General features: G+C 40.1%; 1 protein-coding gene across 3 annotated transcripts in view; it reads right to left on the reverse strand.

The window, feature by feature from the left end:
* Frmd3 (FERM domain containing 3) overlaps positions 1-14,617 on the reverse strand; it is a 178,450-nt gene that overhangs the window by 11,843 nt on the left and 151,990 nt on the right. The window lies entirely within an intron of this gene.

Below are 14,617 nucleotides of genomic sequence, written 5' to 3' on the forward strand. Positions count from 1 at the left end.
CTCAGTCTGTAATTGCAAGCATGTGGTGTGTACAAACTTACATTTTTCTTTTTAATTAATATTTTAATACACATGTTTACATTCTAATACATCATTTTTATTGCTATTATTTATAAAGGAGGGCAAATTTCCTAAGTAACTTCAGTTGTCTGTTGGTAAAATCATTTAAGAATGAAGAAAGAAAAAATTTTATGAGTCTTGCCTTTACATATACAGCTTTCTATCTCCATTCATATCAGTTAATTTTCCACAGATGTATGTCCACACAGCAAACTCGTTAAAGGCATGGGACTTTGAAATGCTTATTGGGAAAGTTGTATTTATTGTTATAATATTTTACATATATGATATCTAGCTCTAGGCTAAAACTGGGTCTCTTAATTTTGAGGAGGGTGAGAAATAATGAAAAAATCAAAGAAGTGTTCTATGTGATAGAGCTATAATATGACATGAAATTGACAAGCAGGTACTTTAATTAGGAAAGTGTATAATAGAATACAGTTAACAATTCCCCTAATTTTTGTCATTCAAAAAAACATTTATCAAACATTTCAGAGCAGCTCTAACCCAAGAGCAGACAACAGTTTGAATGGAAAATACCGTGTAAGTAATCCATATGCGGTGTGGGCGTCTGTTTTAATCATCATCTACTACAAATAGGCACTTCTTTGATGAGGACTGAGAGATACATGGATCTGTAGGTATACTGATGCATTACTAGCTATTCGATTGGTACTATGTCCATTTCACAGAATAATAGGTGGAGCTCCCTTATCGCCAGTTTATCCGTAGGTTCATGTCCCGACAATAGTGTGGTGTGTGGATTTCATTTGTGGAGCAGCATTTAAATCTAATCAGAGAGTTGTTGGTTACTCACGCGCTGTTCATGCCACTAGCTCAGCAATGTGTGTGCTCTACCAGGCCAGGTATTACTCCAGATTAAAAGGTTCACAGCTGGGTAGGAGCGCTGATTACCTTCCTCCTCTTTCAGCAAGCAGAACATCTTCAGGAACACGTTAAGTCCAAGACATGCCAAAGACAGCATGCACAGAGGATTTTGGCCTGAAGTCCCACCCATAGCCTAGAAGCTAATGGCAAGTGTTAGCTAATGAGAGAGGGAGAATCATTTTTCTCTAAGAGTGTAGCCCCTGTAGACCTAGTAAGTCCATTACACTCCAGCATAACGCCACACATATAAGCACAAATATGTCTTGACGGATTTAGTGAAAGACACTAAATTGGCTAAGTACTGATAAGGATAGATTTGAAAAGTGTTCTGGTTGTTTTTACGTCAATTTGACACAAGCTAGAGTCATCTGAGAGTAATGAACCTCAATTGAGAAAATGCCTACAAAAGATCAGGTTGGAGGCCACCCTGCGGAGCAATTTCTTAATTAGTATTGATGGGGGAGGGTCCAGCCCATTGTGTGTGGTGGCACACCTGGGTTGGGGGTCCTGGGTTCTATAAGGAAGCGGAGTGGGCAGGCCACAAGGAACAAGCTAGTAAGCAGTGCATCTACACGGCCTCTTCATCAGTTCCTGCCTCCAGATTCTACGCCAGCTCCCACTTCCAGGTTCCATGCCTGCTTCAGTTCCTGTCCCAGCTTCCTTCAATGATGGAATATGATGTGGGAGAATAAGCCAAACAGATGATTTCCTCCCCAGCTTGCTTTTGGTCATGCTGTTTAATTAATCTCAACAGTAGAAACCCTAACTGGATAGGAAATGTGTGTATGCGTGATGAATATAGACAGATGCATTGTACAAAACTGCCAAAGAACTAATAAAAGATAAGAAAAAAAACAAAATAAAAAACAAATCAATAAACAAGTAGCCAATAAGCTTCATTATTGTAGACCATCAGGAAAATACAAGTCAAAATATTAGGTCTTTTATGATCAAAGTACGTTTTTTTTAAAATTAAAGCAAAAATTATTGGTGAAGACCTGGAGAAATTAGAACTCTACACATTATGGTAAGAATGTAAAGGTCTCAGTCAGTATGGATAAAATGTTGGTTGTTCCTCAAAAAGTCAAATATAGAATTATATCATCCAGTCATTCCATTCATATTCCAGTAATCTGAAACACACACACACACACACACACACACACACACACACACACACCAGTAGCAAAGGTGCATAGCAATATAATTCTAATTATTAAAAAGTAAAAATGTCAAGTATTTTATCACTGGATGACCCGATAAAGAAAAGTGTATTTTTATTAAGGGTGTGGTTCCTGGTAAGCCTACTCTCTCAGGAAGGTCTCATACTCATAATTGGCCTCCACTAATTAAAAAACATCATGTGCTAAATTGGGTAGGTAGAGATAGTGGGGTGGACCTAGGAGGAGCTGAGAAGGGTGTGTGAATATGATTAAAAGACATTGCATGAAATTCTCAAAGAATTAATAAAATATTATTCTTAGAAAAGAAAGTGTTGTCTGATCTTCTAGCTGTCCCATGAGGTTCAGATACGCAGGAAGGCACTTGGTGCCTCCTCTTCATGCTCCTCTTCACTTGTGACAGGACTAAGTCCTTCCTGCTGCTCATTTGGAACCACATATCATTTTTCTTTTCTGGTCCATTTTGTGTGAGAGTCCTCAAAACTCTGCCACAACCCAGACACGACCCCATGCCTCTTTCTCCAACTCCCTCCTCTCATTATTCTACAAAGCAGTGACTACTCCCAGCTAAGGATTTTCTAGATGCCTCTCCAGGTCAAAGACCCTGGCAAGTGGACCTACACATTCACGTTCAGGTCCTTACTTCCTAGGACCCCATAAATCACTCACTGATGGGGGATGTCCTTCTGCATATATGCTTCTCTTATTTGTTGATGAGTAAAACACTGTTTGGCCTATAGCCAGTAGAGGCAAGAAGATAGGCGGGGGTAGGAGATGAGGAGAATTCTGGGAAAGATAGGCAGAGGGAGCCTGCCAAAACAGTCACCATGTAGATCACAAAGGAGTAGCAGGTCCAGACCCTTCTCTGGTAAGATAAGACCACGTGGAAATACATAGATTCATAGAAATGGCTTATAATTAAGACAGCTATCCAATAAGAAGCCCTAGTAATTGGCCAACAGTTTTTTTGTTGTTGTTGTTTTTGTTTTTTTTCGAGACAGGGTGTCTCTGTGGCTTTGGAGGCTGTCCTGGAACTCGCTTGGTAGTCCAGGCTGGTCTCAAACTCACAGAGATCCACCTGCCTCTGCCTCCCGAGTGCTGGGATTAAAGGCGTGCCCCACCAACGCCCGGCTGGCCAACAGTTTTATAACTAATATAGGGTCCCTGTGTTTCTTTGGGAACGAGAAGGACAGCAAGACCTGGCTGGAAAGAAACCGGCAGCAACAACCATCCACTTCCCGAAAAGGGCCCAAGAATCTACCCCAGGAGACATGGAAATCTAGGAAAGTGACTCACAAGTCAGACTCCTGGCCTTTCTCCATCATGATTCCCAAAGTCCTATCTTTTCGTCCACTAATGAACCCTACATCTCTCCATCTTGCACCTTTCCATCTCTAGACTTCTAAACATCTCACTTTTACCTATTAGGGATCCTTCTGCTACCATATAAGACATGGAGACCTTGGCAAATGACCTCTCAGATCTTCCATACTCAGAATTACCCAAACTTTCAACAGTCACATATCAGGGACCACATATCTTATCCCTGCCCCATTCCATCTTTGTAATCTGCAGCTACTAACCTGACGGCTGCTCAGGACCTCCAGCAATGAAGGAATGTTATTAGAAGCTCAGGTAGACTACATTCTGGGCCTGAAATCCCATTATCAGAAGCCACAACCAACAATGTAACTCCAGATGTCCAGATCCCATCTTAAGAACCAAGAAATATGGGAGAAAAAGGCCCAGAACTGAAAACAAAACAAAAACCTCACCAATATATTGCCTCCCAATGAATCACCAATTTCATAGCAATAGTCACTAAAGGACAACTTAGGTGAACATAGTTCAAAAAATAATTTTAAAAATGTTCAAAGAGTTCAAATGACATAAACATTTGAATGAACTTAAATGGGTAGGAATAAACTGATTGAAGCCCAGGTATATAGAAATAGCTGAATAAAATAAGTAGGACATTGTATAATACAAGGATATAATTAAAGATACCGAGATATTGAGGAAACCCCAAACTGAAATTAAGCTGGAAATTAAAAACAACCTCAGTAAGTCAAAAAAAAAAGTTCAGTGATAAACCTCAACAACATAATGAGTAATGAAGGTAGAGTATTAGGGTTTCAATAGTAATGAGAGAAATCAGATAATACAATAAAATGAAATGGCATATTAAAAAAATAAAGATCTTAGAACACAATGAAAAGGCCAAATCTATAAATAATGGGAAAAGAATAAGGAGAATTTTAAGGTGCAAAAAACAAAATCATAGAAAAAAATTCCCAATGAAACTAACATCTGGAAGGCTATGGAGAATTGATTGTATTGAGCTAGCCCATTGGCATACTTGTTAGGGGGCTGTTTTAATTAAGTTAACTTATCTAGGAAGGTCTAGCCCACTGTGGGTACTATCACCCAGGCAGGGCATCTTGGACTGTATGAGCGGACAGATACCAAACTGAGCAAAAGAAAACAAGCAGGCAATACACACACACACACACACACACACACACACACACACACACCTCATTTATTTCTTTTGATGAAGATATGATGTGATTTTTCTGCTTCAAGTTCCCAATACTGTGACTTCCCCACAATGATGGACTATAGCCCGGAATTGTAAGATAAGGTAAACACTTTCTCTCTTAAATTGGCCTTTTCGGGATGTCTTATCATGACAACAGAAATGAGATTAGAAAAATCTACAGCTGGAAAAAAAATTTGAACTGGTTAACAAATGGGCCCAAGACCTATGTGTCTTTCACCCATATTTTTTGTTGATATATTTCTAACATAGTGGTTGTCGAAGAAAATATTTACCTCACAACATGCATGTATGCATCTATTTTTCTACTTTATCTGGTAAATTACTGAAAAAGAGAACTTTGTAACTAAAATACTATTTTTTTCTTCACTGATGACACAATGGGTTACACTCACAACCATAATTTGAAATTCCACATTGTTACACTCCATTACAAGAATAAAAATGGTCAGTATTTCTAGAGGGAAATTCAGCAAGTCTAATGGATATTTATGGGTGTGGTATGTTTTAATCCTGAAATCACACGTTTTCTGGCTTTTATTTAAGAAAGAAACCTGTCACTTTTTGGTGTCTTCATTATAAACTCATCTAGCCAATTTCTATCTCCTGTTCTCACACATGCCAAGAAGGGAGCTCTGCTTTCTCATCATCTCTCTTCCCCTAAATGGATACCTGTGCCAGCAAACTATGTGAGAATGTGAACAAAACTGAGAGGTATTGTAGTGAGATGTCCACGTTTGCACCTACAGCACTGACCACGCCCAACGGTACAGAGGTGATGGAGAGTGGTTTTAGGTCCGGGGTCAGGGCACAGGTGGCTTCTCTTGCTTCTGGTCAGGTCACTGAGAGCAGCCTGGGTGGACCCTTGGAGCAGGAACTTGAGGTGGCAATCTGCTTCTTGTGTTAAGTGACTTCTCCCCGAATAAAATTATATTAACCTATATTGAGCCAAGTCCCATGATTTTGATCCGTGCATCCATAAGGTACCTGGACATCTTATGGGCCAGCTAGCTGAACTGACTTTGTCACCCTTCTCTGTGCCTTCACGCGGTAATGTCTGGTGAGGAACATAAATGGTGCCACCTTTCTAGGAATTCACTCTCCTTCTGCTCTACAGACACATGGCCTTCTTTCTCTTAAGCTCTCTATACAATAAACTCCTTTAGAAACCTAGTCCCCCATTGGTCTGTGACTTTCATTTTTTTTTTAATTTATAAGCTAAATACCTAGAGACCCTGGCCTGAGATGCCTTTGATAGTCTTTGATTTTCTGGGACCCAAACCTTCCTTTTCCTAAGGTACAGCCAACTTGAAGTTAAACAGCCACAGTCATTCTCAAGGACACACAATTCTCCCCACATCATTGGTGTGTGGAGCCTGGAACTGCAGGCGGGTGAATGAAGGAGCTAAAACCCTATTTGTTCCTTGCTTTAAATTCACCATTACCTGCAACACACACACACACACACACACACACACACACACACACACACACACACACTTTCCTGCCCTCCAAACTCAGATCCACTCTTACAGTTCTTTTTTTTTTTCTTTCTTTTTTTTTTTTAATTTTAAATAGCTTGTTTTACATTCAATCCCAGTTCCCTCTCCCTCCCCTCCTCCCGCACTCCCCTTCCACCCTCCCTCCCACCCTATTGCCAAATCCTTCCACATAGGGGATGTCTAGAGTCTATCATTTTACTCTTGGTAGGGTCAAGGCACTCCCCTAAGAGTCCAGGCCACTCTTACAGTTCTTCCGTTTCTCTTTGCACTTTTCTTTAATTTAAGCCCCGTCCTTCCCTTTTCCCTTTCCACTTTTTGTAAGTCTAGGATGAAGAGTGTGCTGGAGTACCCTTCCTGCACCATGGACATTGAATTTCTGCCTAAGTAGAGAAGCATCGAATCACCAGCTGCTAAAGGGGGTCTAGCACTTTGAGATGGCTGGACTACATGAATCTATTGCATTGCATGTTTGAGATGACTGGACTATATGAATCCATTGCATTACATCTTTGAGATGGCTGGACTATATGAATCCATTGCATTGTATCTTTGAGATGGCTGGACTATATGAATCCATTGCATTGTATCTTTGAGATGGCTGGACTATATGAATCTATTGCATTGCATCTTTGAGATGGCTGGACTATATGAATCCATTGCATTGCATCTTTGAGATGGCTGGACTATATGAATCCATTGCATTACATCTTTGAGATGGCTGGACTATATGAATCCATTGCATTGCATCTGGAGCCACTGCACAGAACTACCTGGAGCCAAAAATAAATGGTGGCATGTTAACCAAACCATCACTAGCAATGGGAAGGAGGCTGCTGTAGAGGTATAGACATTACCTTCCATTGTGGACAGCTGGAAGGTGTTAGGTGCCAGTGCCTGGCAGTCTGGTTCTGCAGTGTGTGGGCCGGTTTTATTATTCGGCTGGGACAATGCTATTTCCACTCTCAGAACTGCTCCCCATTTTTTGTTTGCTTTTTTTCCTGCTCTGGTTCCTCTCTGTTTTTGCTTTCACTTTTCAGTTTCTGTGACATGAACAGGGTCAGGAAAAAGAGCATCTGGATACCCTCTCTTTCTGACCTCATCCAGACATCCTTTTTCCTATGTTTGGTATTTTCTAGATTATGGGCCCTTAAGTTCAAGTTACATGTAGTAAATTAAAGTGTTGTTCTTTCAAATCTCTCCTCAGGTAAGAAATTCATCCTTAGCACTATAATGTTTGCCTCTTACCTAGACTGAGGAACATAAAATGAATTAATGATAAATCCAGAGGAAGTGTCTGAAAAGAATATTAGAAGTGCAACAGAGAAGCTCCACACACCTTATATAATCATTAGATGTTGACTTCTTTCCCAGCCATTCAAGATTCAATGTTTACTCAAGACATTTAAAATTTATGGTAGATCCAGTATGAGAATCAGTTAGAATGATGCTGGTGAGAATGGTTGGATGTTGGTTAGAGCCATATTGTTGAGTCTGATGGGCTTTTTCTCACGATGGCACATGGAAGAAGAGAAGATACAGGAATCAAGGTCTTATCAGTGACAGCAGCTAGCCTGCCAGGCTTCTCCTCATGGTTGCATAAGAGGCAAGGAGAGAAAAATAATGGAAACTCGCCACACGATGTTCCAGAAAAGAAGGCAGCAACAGAGATAAGAAATGTGTCCAATATATCTTCTTTTGTCTTACAGATAGGTAGCTGTTTATCTTTAACAAGGAGTCCAGCAGACTGAATCCTTATGTACTGGGATATCTTCAATCCACATATCTTACAAAAGAAATACCTACTATCGTTTGTACTTGAGTCTGGCCTGAATATAAATCAGACAACAGAGGAAAGTGGCCTCAGATGGAAGTTATTACTTTAATATCATTTTATAATTATGCATATTTTGCAAGGAACAAGAAGGTAAATGGTTTGGTTTGAGGTAATTTATTCTTTGCTCAACTCAGACATTCACAGGAAGTCATATATTGACCCAGAACTCTATCGTGACATCATGCCAGGGGAATCCCAAGCTATTAAGGGCCTTTTGCAGGTTCAGCCACTCTTTTTTTTTGAGACAGGGTTTCTTTGTGTAGCTTTGGAGCCTCTTAGAGAGGCTCTAGTGAACTCACTCCAAGCCTTTAAAATTTTCCAAGTCATCTCAGGTTACTTGTTGATTAAATATAGGAAGACAGATCCTGCCTCTATAGAAAGATACTTGATCCTGTTATTGCCTTATAAATCAATCTACCCCAAACAGGTAGAAAGTGAAAAGGATCTCTTTAGACTTTGAACACACTTTAGACTATTTCCTTAAAACTGCTACTAAGATTGTTTATAATCAGGTGGCAGTAAACAAAGCAGGAAGATGATAGATAGCCCTTGTTACTACAACAATGGGCTAAGTACACAGGAAAAAGGAGAAATGGTTGTCTCCAGTTTTCATTGTGGATTTTCATAGCTTTTATTCCCTTATCAAGGGGATTATTGGAATCAATCACAACAATATATTTACCAGGCCTGAGCTAACTGCTCCATCTTTTTGTTTTGTTTTGTTTTTCTTTTTTGAGACAGGGTTTCTCTGTAGGTTTGGAGACTGTCCTGGAACTAACTCTTTTTGAAGACCAGGCTGGCCTGGAACTCACAGAGATCCGCCTGCCTCTGCCTTCTGAGTGCTGGGATTAAAGGCAAGCTCCACCACTGCCAGGCCTTAACTGTCCACCTTAAGCCAGGTTGTTAGATGCGATGTCTTTCACTGTCTTGTTAATTCAACATAGAGTCAGAAGGGACACAATAGGACTGATAATGCCCTACAGAGGTATCTTAAGTCTTCTCTCTCTAGTAGTCCTGACTCTACAGATAGAAGAAGCATCGTGTACATTAGGATGAATATTTTCAAACATGGGATACATATGCATATGAATCATGTTAACAAAATACTATTTAAGACAGATGCCTCCCCAATGGTTGGAACAATGAAATTGTTCTTGTTCAAAATAATCCAGTAATATTTAGTATTTAGGCAGGCTTTCTCTTATATCAAAATATTAATGTCACTAAATATACTCTAAAAGGTTTAAAACCATATGAATTTACATATCTCCACAGCAACTTAAGCCAGCACTTGTGACATCATCAAGACTGAATTTCTAATGATTCTGCTAATGTTTTATCTCATCTATAAAATCCACAAAAGCAGATTTAAAATATGTCAGATATCATCATACAACTAGGTGGAAACCTCTGGCGATAGATCTCTGGCTCTTCATGTGGAAAGGGGTTAGGCTGTATCAGAGTGTTAGTAATGATCCTGTTAACCTCTGGATCTTGCATATTACAGAGCTGTTTTACTTTTATTTCTTGGCATTTAGAGTCAGTCCACATGCAGATGGTCCTATTATAATCTAACTAAATCTCCTTGATCATTCTTCAAGGTTGAAGAGGAGCCCCCAAATCCCTCTGTGCCCAAATGATGTAATATGTATCTGTCCAACTCCTCTTGCTTTTATTTTTTCTCCCTCAGACCTCTAAGAAGGCACCAAAGACTTCACTTTCCTGCTGCCTCTGTTCATGACACAAGTGGGATAATTGATGCTGCTTTTAGGTCTCAGATACACTCAGTGGAGTGGTATCCCAACTGCCACATCTAATGATCCAATTTCACTCAAAGAATTAAGATTGATCATTCTTTAAATTATCTAACAATAATTATGATTGCTTCTTTGGTGGGGGGGACTTATAAGAGCAGGATATAGAACTGTTCAGTGAGCTTTAGAGTAAGGGACCCCCAAAATGAAGAATTTCCTTGACTAAAACTGGAAATGACCTTGCCCTGTTGGGAGTGCCATCTTTACCAGAGGCTAGAAATCCCAGAAATCTGTTTCTTCTTAACTCTCTTCCTCTGAATGAGCACCCTTCCCTGGAAATGATATGTAAGGACGAGAGTCTGGGACCTAGACAGATCCATGACAGATAGGGAAAGGGATCACAGCTAGATATTGAAGATGGCAAATGTCTAGCATTTTCCTTAACACCTGACTTGAGACAAAGGCCTGGGGGACCTTTTTTTCTGTTAGTACATCCCTCCTGCTAACAGACAACATACCAGGCTGCTCAGATATGTTCAAGGTATGTCTTGAACATGCTTACTTGAAGTTGTGGGCTCATCAGCTCTCCAGTATCAAAGCGACCAACACCAAGTTAGGGAAGGGGGACCTGCTCTGTGCCACCATAAACACATGCTTTTCTAACACTGTAGGCCTATTGATTTTCCTTTCTTTGTTGATGCAAATAAACACAAAATTAGAGGAAATGGGAACCATTTCAAACCACTAAAACCACTTAAAACTGAAAAAAAGTGATTTTTGGTTCACTCTCTCGTCTGCAGGGCATCTTTCTTTCATCCCGAGACAGATAGACAGAGAGAGAGAGAGAGAGAGAGAGAGAGAGAGAGAGAGAGAGAGAGAGAGAATGTGTGTGTGTGTTTGTGCATGCAGGCGAATGTGTGTGTTCAAGCTTCTTCAATTCTCATAAAGGTTGTTGTCTGTTGCTGCTTGCTGTGTCTGAGATTTTTCTTGTCTTTAATTCTTTAACTGGTGGGGAAAATAAAGCTGGATATGACCTTCTAGATCTAAATGATAGCAAGGATGTGATCAAACATGGGAGACACCTGTGTACCTTAGATGAGCCAACTGCATTGACCAGTGATGCATTTCCCTCCTCGCTCTCATCCAATAAACCAGTGGTTCTCAATCTTTGTGATGCTGTGACCCTTTAATACAGTTCCTCACACCTTGAAAGAACAATTCTCACCACAGAGAAACCCTGTCTCGAAAAACCAAAAAAAAAAAAAAAAAAAGAACAATTCTCAGCTTTAAATGGAAAAACAAAAGACCCAGAATAGCCAAAACAACCCTGTTCAACAAGGCAACATCCGGAGGCATCACCATCCCTGACTTCAAGCTGTACTACAGAGCTATAGTCCTGAAAACAGTTTGGTATTGGCAAAAAAAAAAAAAATAGATCAATGGAATCCAATCAAAGACCCTGACATTAACCCATACACATATGAGCACCTGATTTTTGACAAATAAGCTAAAATTATACAATGGAAAAAAGAAAGCATCTTCAACAAATGCTGCTGGCATAACTGGAGGCTGACATGTAGAAGACTGAAGATAGATCCATGTCTTTCGCTATGCACAAAACTTAAATCCAAATGGATCAAAGACCTCAACATAAATCTAGCCACACTGAACCTGTTAGAAGAGAAAGTGGGAGGTCCCCTTGAATGAATTGGTACAGGAGACTGCTTCCTGAATATAACTCCAGTAGCACAGACACTAAGATCGATAATTAGTAAATGGGACCTCCTGAAACTGAGAAGCTTCTGTAAGGCAAAGGACACAGTCAGCAAGACAAAAAGGCACCCCACAAAAACCCATAGTCAGCAAGACAAAAAGAAATTCACTAGCCCCACATCTGACAGAGGGCTGATCTCCAAAATTTAAAAGAACTCAAGAAACAAGTCTCCAAAACACTAAAAGATCCAATCAAAAAGTGGGGTACAGAACTAAATAGAGAATTCTCAGTAGAGGAATCTAAAATGTCTAAGAGGCACTTAAGAAAGCGCTCAACATCCCTAGACATCTGGGAAATGCAAATCAAAACAACTCTGAGATACCATCTAACTCCTGTCAGAATGGCTAAAATCAAAAACTCCAATGACAGTTTATGCTGGAGGGGATATGGAGAAAGGGGAACATTCCTTCACCGCTGGTGGGAGTGCCGACTTGTACAGCCACTTTGGAAACTAGTATGGAGATTCCTCAGGAAAATGGGAATCAGTCTACTACAAGACCTAGCAATTCCACTCTTAGGCATATACCCAAAAGATGCCCATTCGTACAACAAGGATGTTTGTTTCACCATGTTCATAGCGGCATTATTTGTAATAGCCAGAACCTGGAAGCAACCTAGATGCCCCTCAACTGAAGAGTGGATAGAGAAAATGTGGTACATTTACACAATGGAGTACTATTCAGTGGAAAAAAACAACAACAACAATGGAATCTTGAAATTTGCAGGCAAATGGATGGCACTAGGAGAAACCATCCTGAGTGAGGTAACCCAGTCACAAAAAGAGAAACATGGTACGTACTTACTCATTTATGGATTTTAGACATGAATCAGGGGAGTGCCAGCATACAATCACATTGCCAGAGAGTCTGGGAAACAAAACCTTCATCCAGCAACTGATAAAAGCAAAGGCAGATACCCACAGATAAACACTGAACTGAACTGGAATCCAGTGTCAGAAAAGGAGAACTGATGGGCAAAGGAGTTAGTCTGGGCTGGTTTAACCCACAGAAACAGTTGACCTGAACAAGGGAGATCTCTTGGACCCCAGGTTGATGGCTGTGTGGAAAGCATGGGGCTGACTCAGACCCCCTGAATGTGGGTGTCAGTGAGGAGGCCTAGGTAATCTATGGGGCCTTGGGTAGTATTTATCCCTGGCGTACAAATAGACTTTGAGTTCCCATCCCACAGTGAGGGATACTCTCTCAGCCTGTACTCTTGAAGGAGAGCCTAGACCCTACCCTGGGTGACATGACAGACTCCGGAGATCCACCGTGGAGGGCCTCAGTCTACCTGGAGATCGGAGTGGAGATTTGGTGGGGGGTGGGGGACCTGGTGGGAAGGGATGGGTAGGAGGGGAGTGAGAGGGAGCTGGGATTGGCATGTGAAACAAACTTGTTTCTAACTTAAATAAAGGAAAAAAGGAAAAAAAATACAGTTCCTCTTAGTGTGGTGACTCCCAACCACAAAATTATTTCATTTTTACTTCACAACAGTAATTTTGCTGATGGTACAAATGGTAATGTAAATGTTTGATGTGCAGGATATCTGATATTGTGACCCCCATAGGGGTTGTGAGCCACAGGCTAAGAACTGCTGTAATAAACCTTTATTAGCTTTGAGTTGATGATGCTCCATGGTATCCTTCCAGGCTCTTCAATTTTTCTCTTAAGATCCAAGTTAGGAATCTGTAATAAATAAAACTTCCTTCTAAATCCGTTCCCTCATTGTCCCTCAATTTCACTGGATGACTTTTGTGATCATTGGTTATTCCAGGACCCTAGTCCTCCTAGCTTACTTGAGGATGGTCAACTTCTATCTCTTTCAAGTATTCTCCACTTTTTATGTACCGTTCCTCCACTTCCCCATCATCTATACATCCTTTCTTAGGAATGCAAGATTCCCTACCCTTTCTCTGTCACACAGAAATCATGCACAGCCAGACTATAAGCACATGTTACGGGCTATTCACCAATCACATGGCATAGAACAATCCCCTTCTGAGATCCATTATAAGGAATACACATTTGTTTAGCCCATCCTATAAGGACGTTAACCTGCTCAAAATCTTCTTGAGCCACAGTCTTGAACTTTTTAACCTTGACATTATTTAAAAATGGTTGAATGTTGCTCAAGTGTGGCTTTACTTTATAAATGATGAAAATGGATATTGGAAAAGTGATGTTCATTTATGGCAGTAAGCAGCTTAGTGAGGAACAAAGACAGACCAGGGCTTGTATTTCTTCTTTTGTCCCAAAGTAGAAACAGAGCAACAATTTGAGTCTCTGTTATATTTCCAATAAAAAACACTGTACTTCATAAAATGAGCTAAATTTGGAACATCAGCAATGACAGAACTGATGCACACTGTTGTCACCATTGAAATGTTTACACTAAGAGACACTGTACTTCACAATGAGCCGTGGTGAGAGTTAATACAAAATGCATAGTGTTAGTTCTTGTGATGATAACATAATATGTGGAAAACAAAATTCACCTAGATTTAATTAGAAATTAAGCATTATGTCCTTATACTAGAAATAAAGCATTTACCATTAGGTACAATGTAGGAAATAACATAAAATTTGAGTGATTTCTTTATAGTGATGTAAACTTCTGGCTAACACATAAAGGGTCAGTTAGTACTAAATACTAGAATTCTGAAGATGAGAACAGCTCCAAATAATAGTACACAAAGAGAATAAAAAAGATCTTTGAAGACACTACACAACGCTATCCGCAGATCTTTCTTGGGCCTTCATTGTGTCTGCTGAGCTGCTCTAGGCATTTCTTTACTGGAGGAGTTGCCAAACCAAACAGAAGTGCTGCCTTCTAGAAACCAGTTGGTATGACAATGGCCTTTGGAGTTTGGCTTAGCATACCCAATACAATATTTGTTAGTTAAAGCAAGTGTTATCTCCACCTTTTCAGCATCCTCCTAAGTCCTGTAGTTCAGCAGCAGTAGGCTGTTACTGTTTTTAAATGGGAGAGTTGATGATGAACAAAGAATTCTTGACAATGCTACAATGATGCTTTTATGAATTACTGCTAGTTTATTATATCAACT

This window comes from Mesocricetus auratus, unplaced genomic scaffold, assembly GCF_017639785.1.
Source record: "Mesocricetus auratus isolate SY011 unplaced genomic scaffold, BCM_Maur_2.0 Super-Scaffold_100014, whole genome shotgun sequence".
NCBI lineage: Eukaryota > Metazoa > Chordata > Mammalia > Rodentia > Cricetidae > Mesocricetus > Mesocricetus auratus.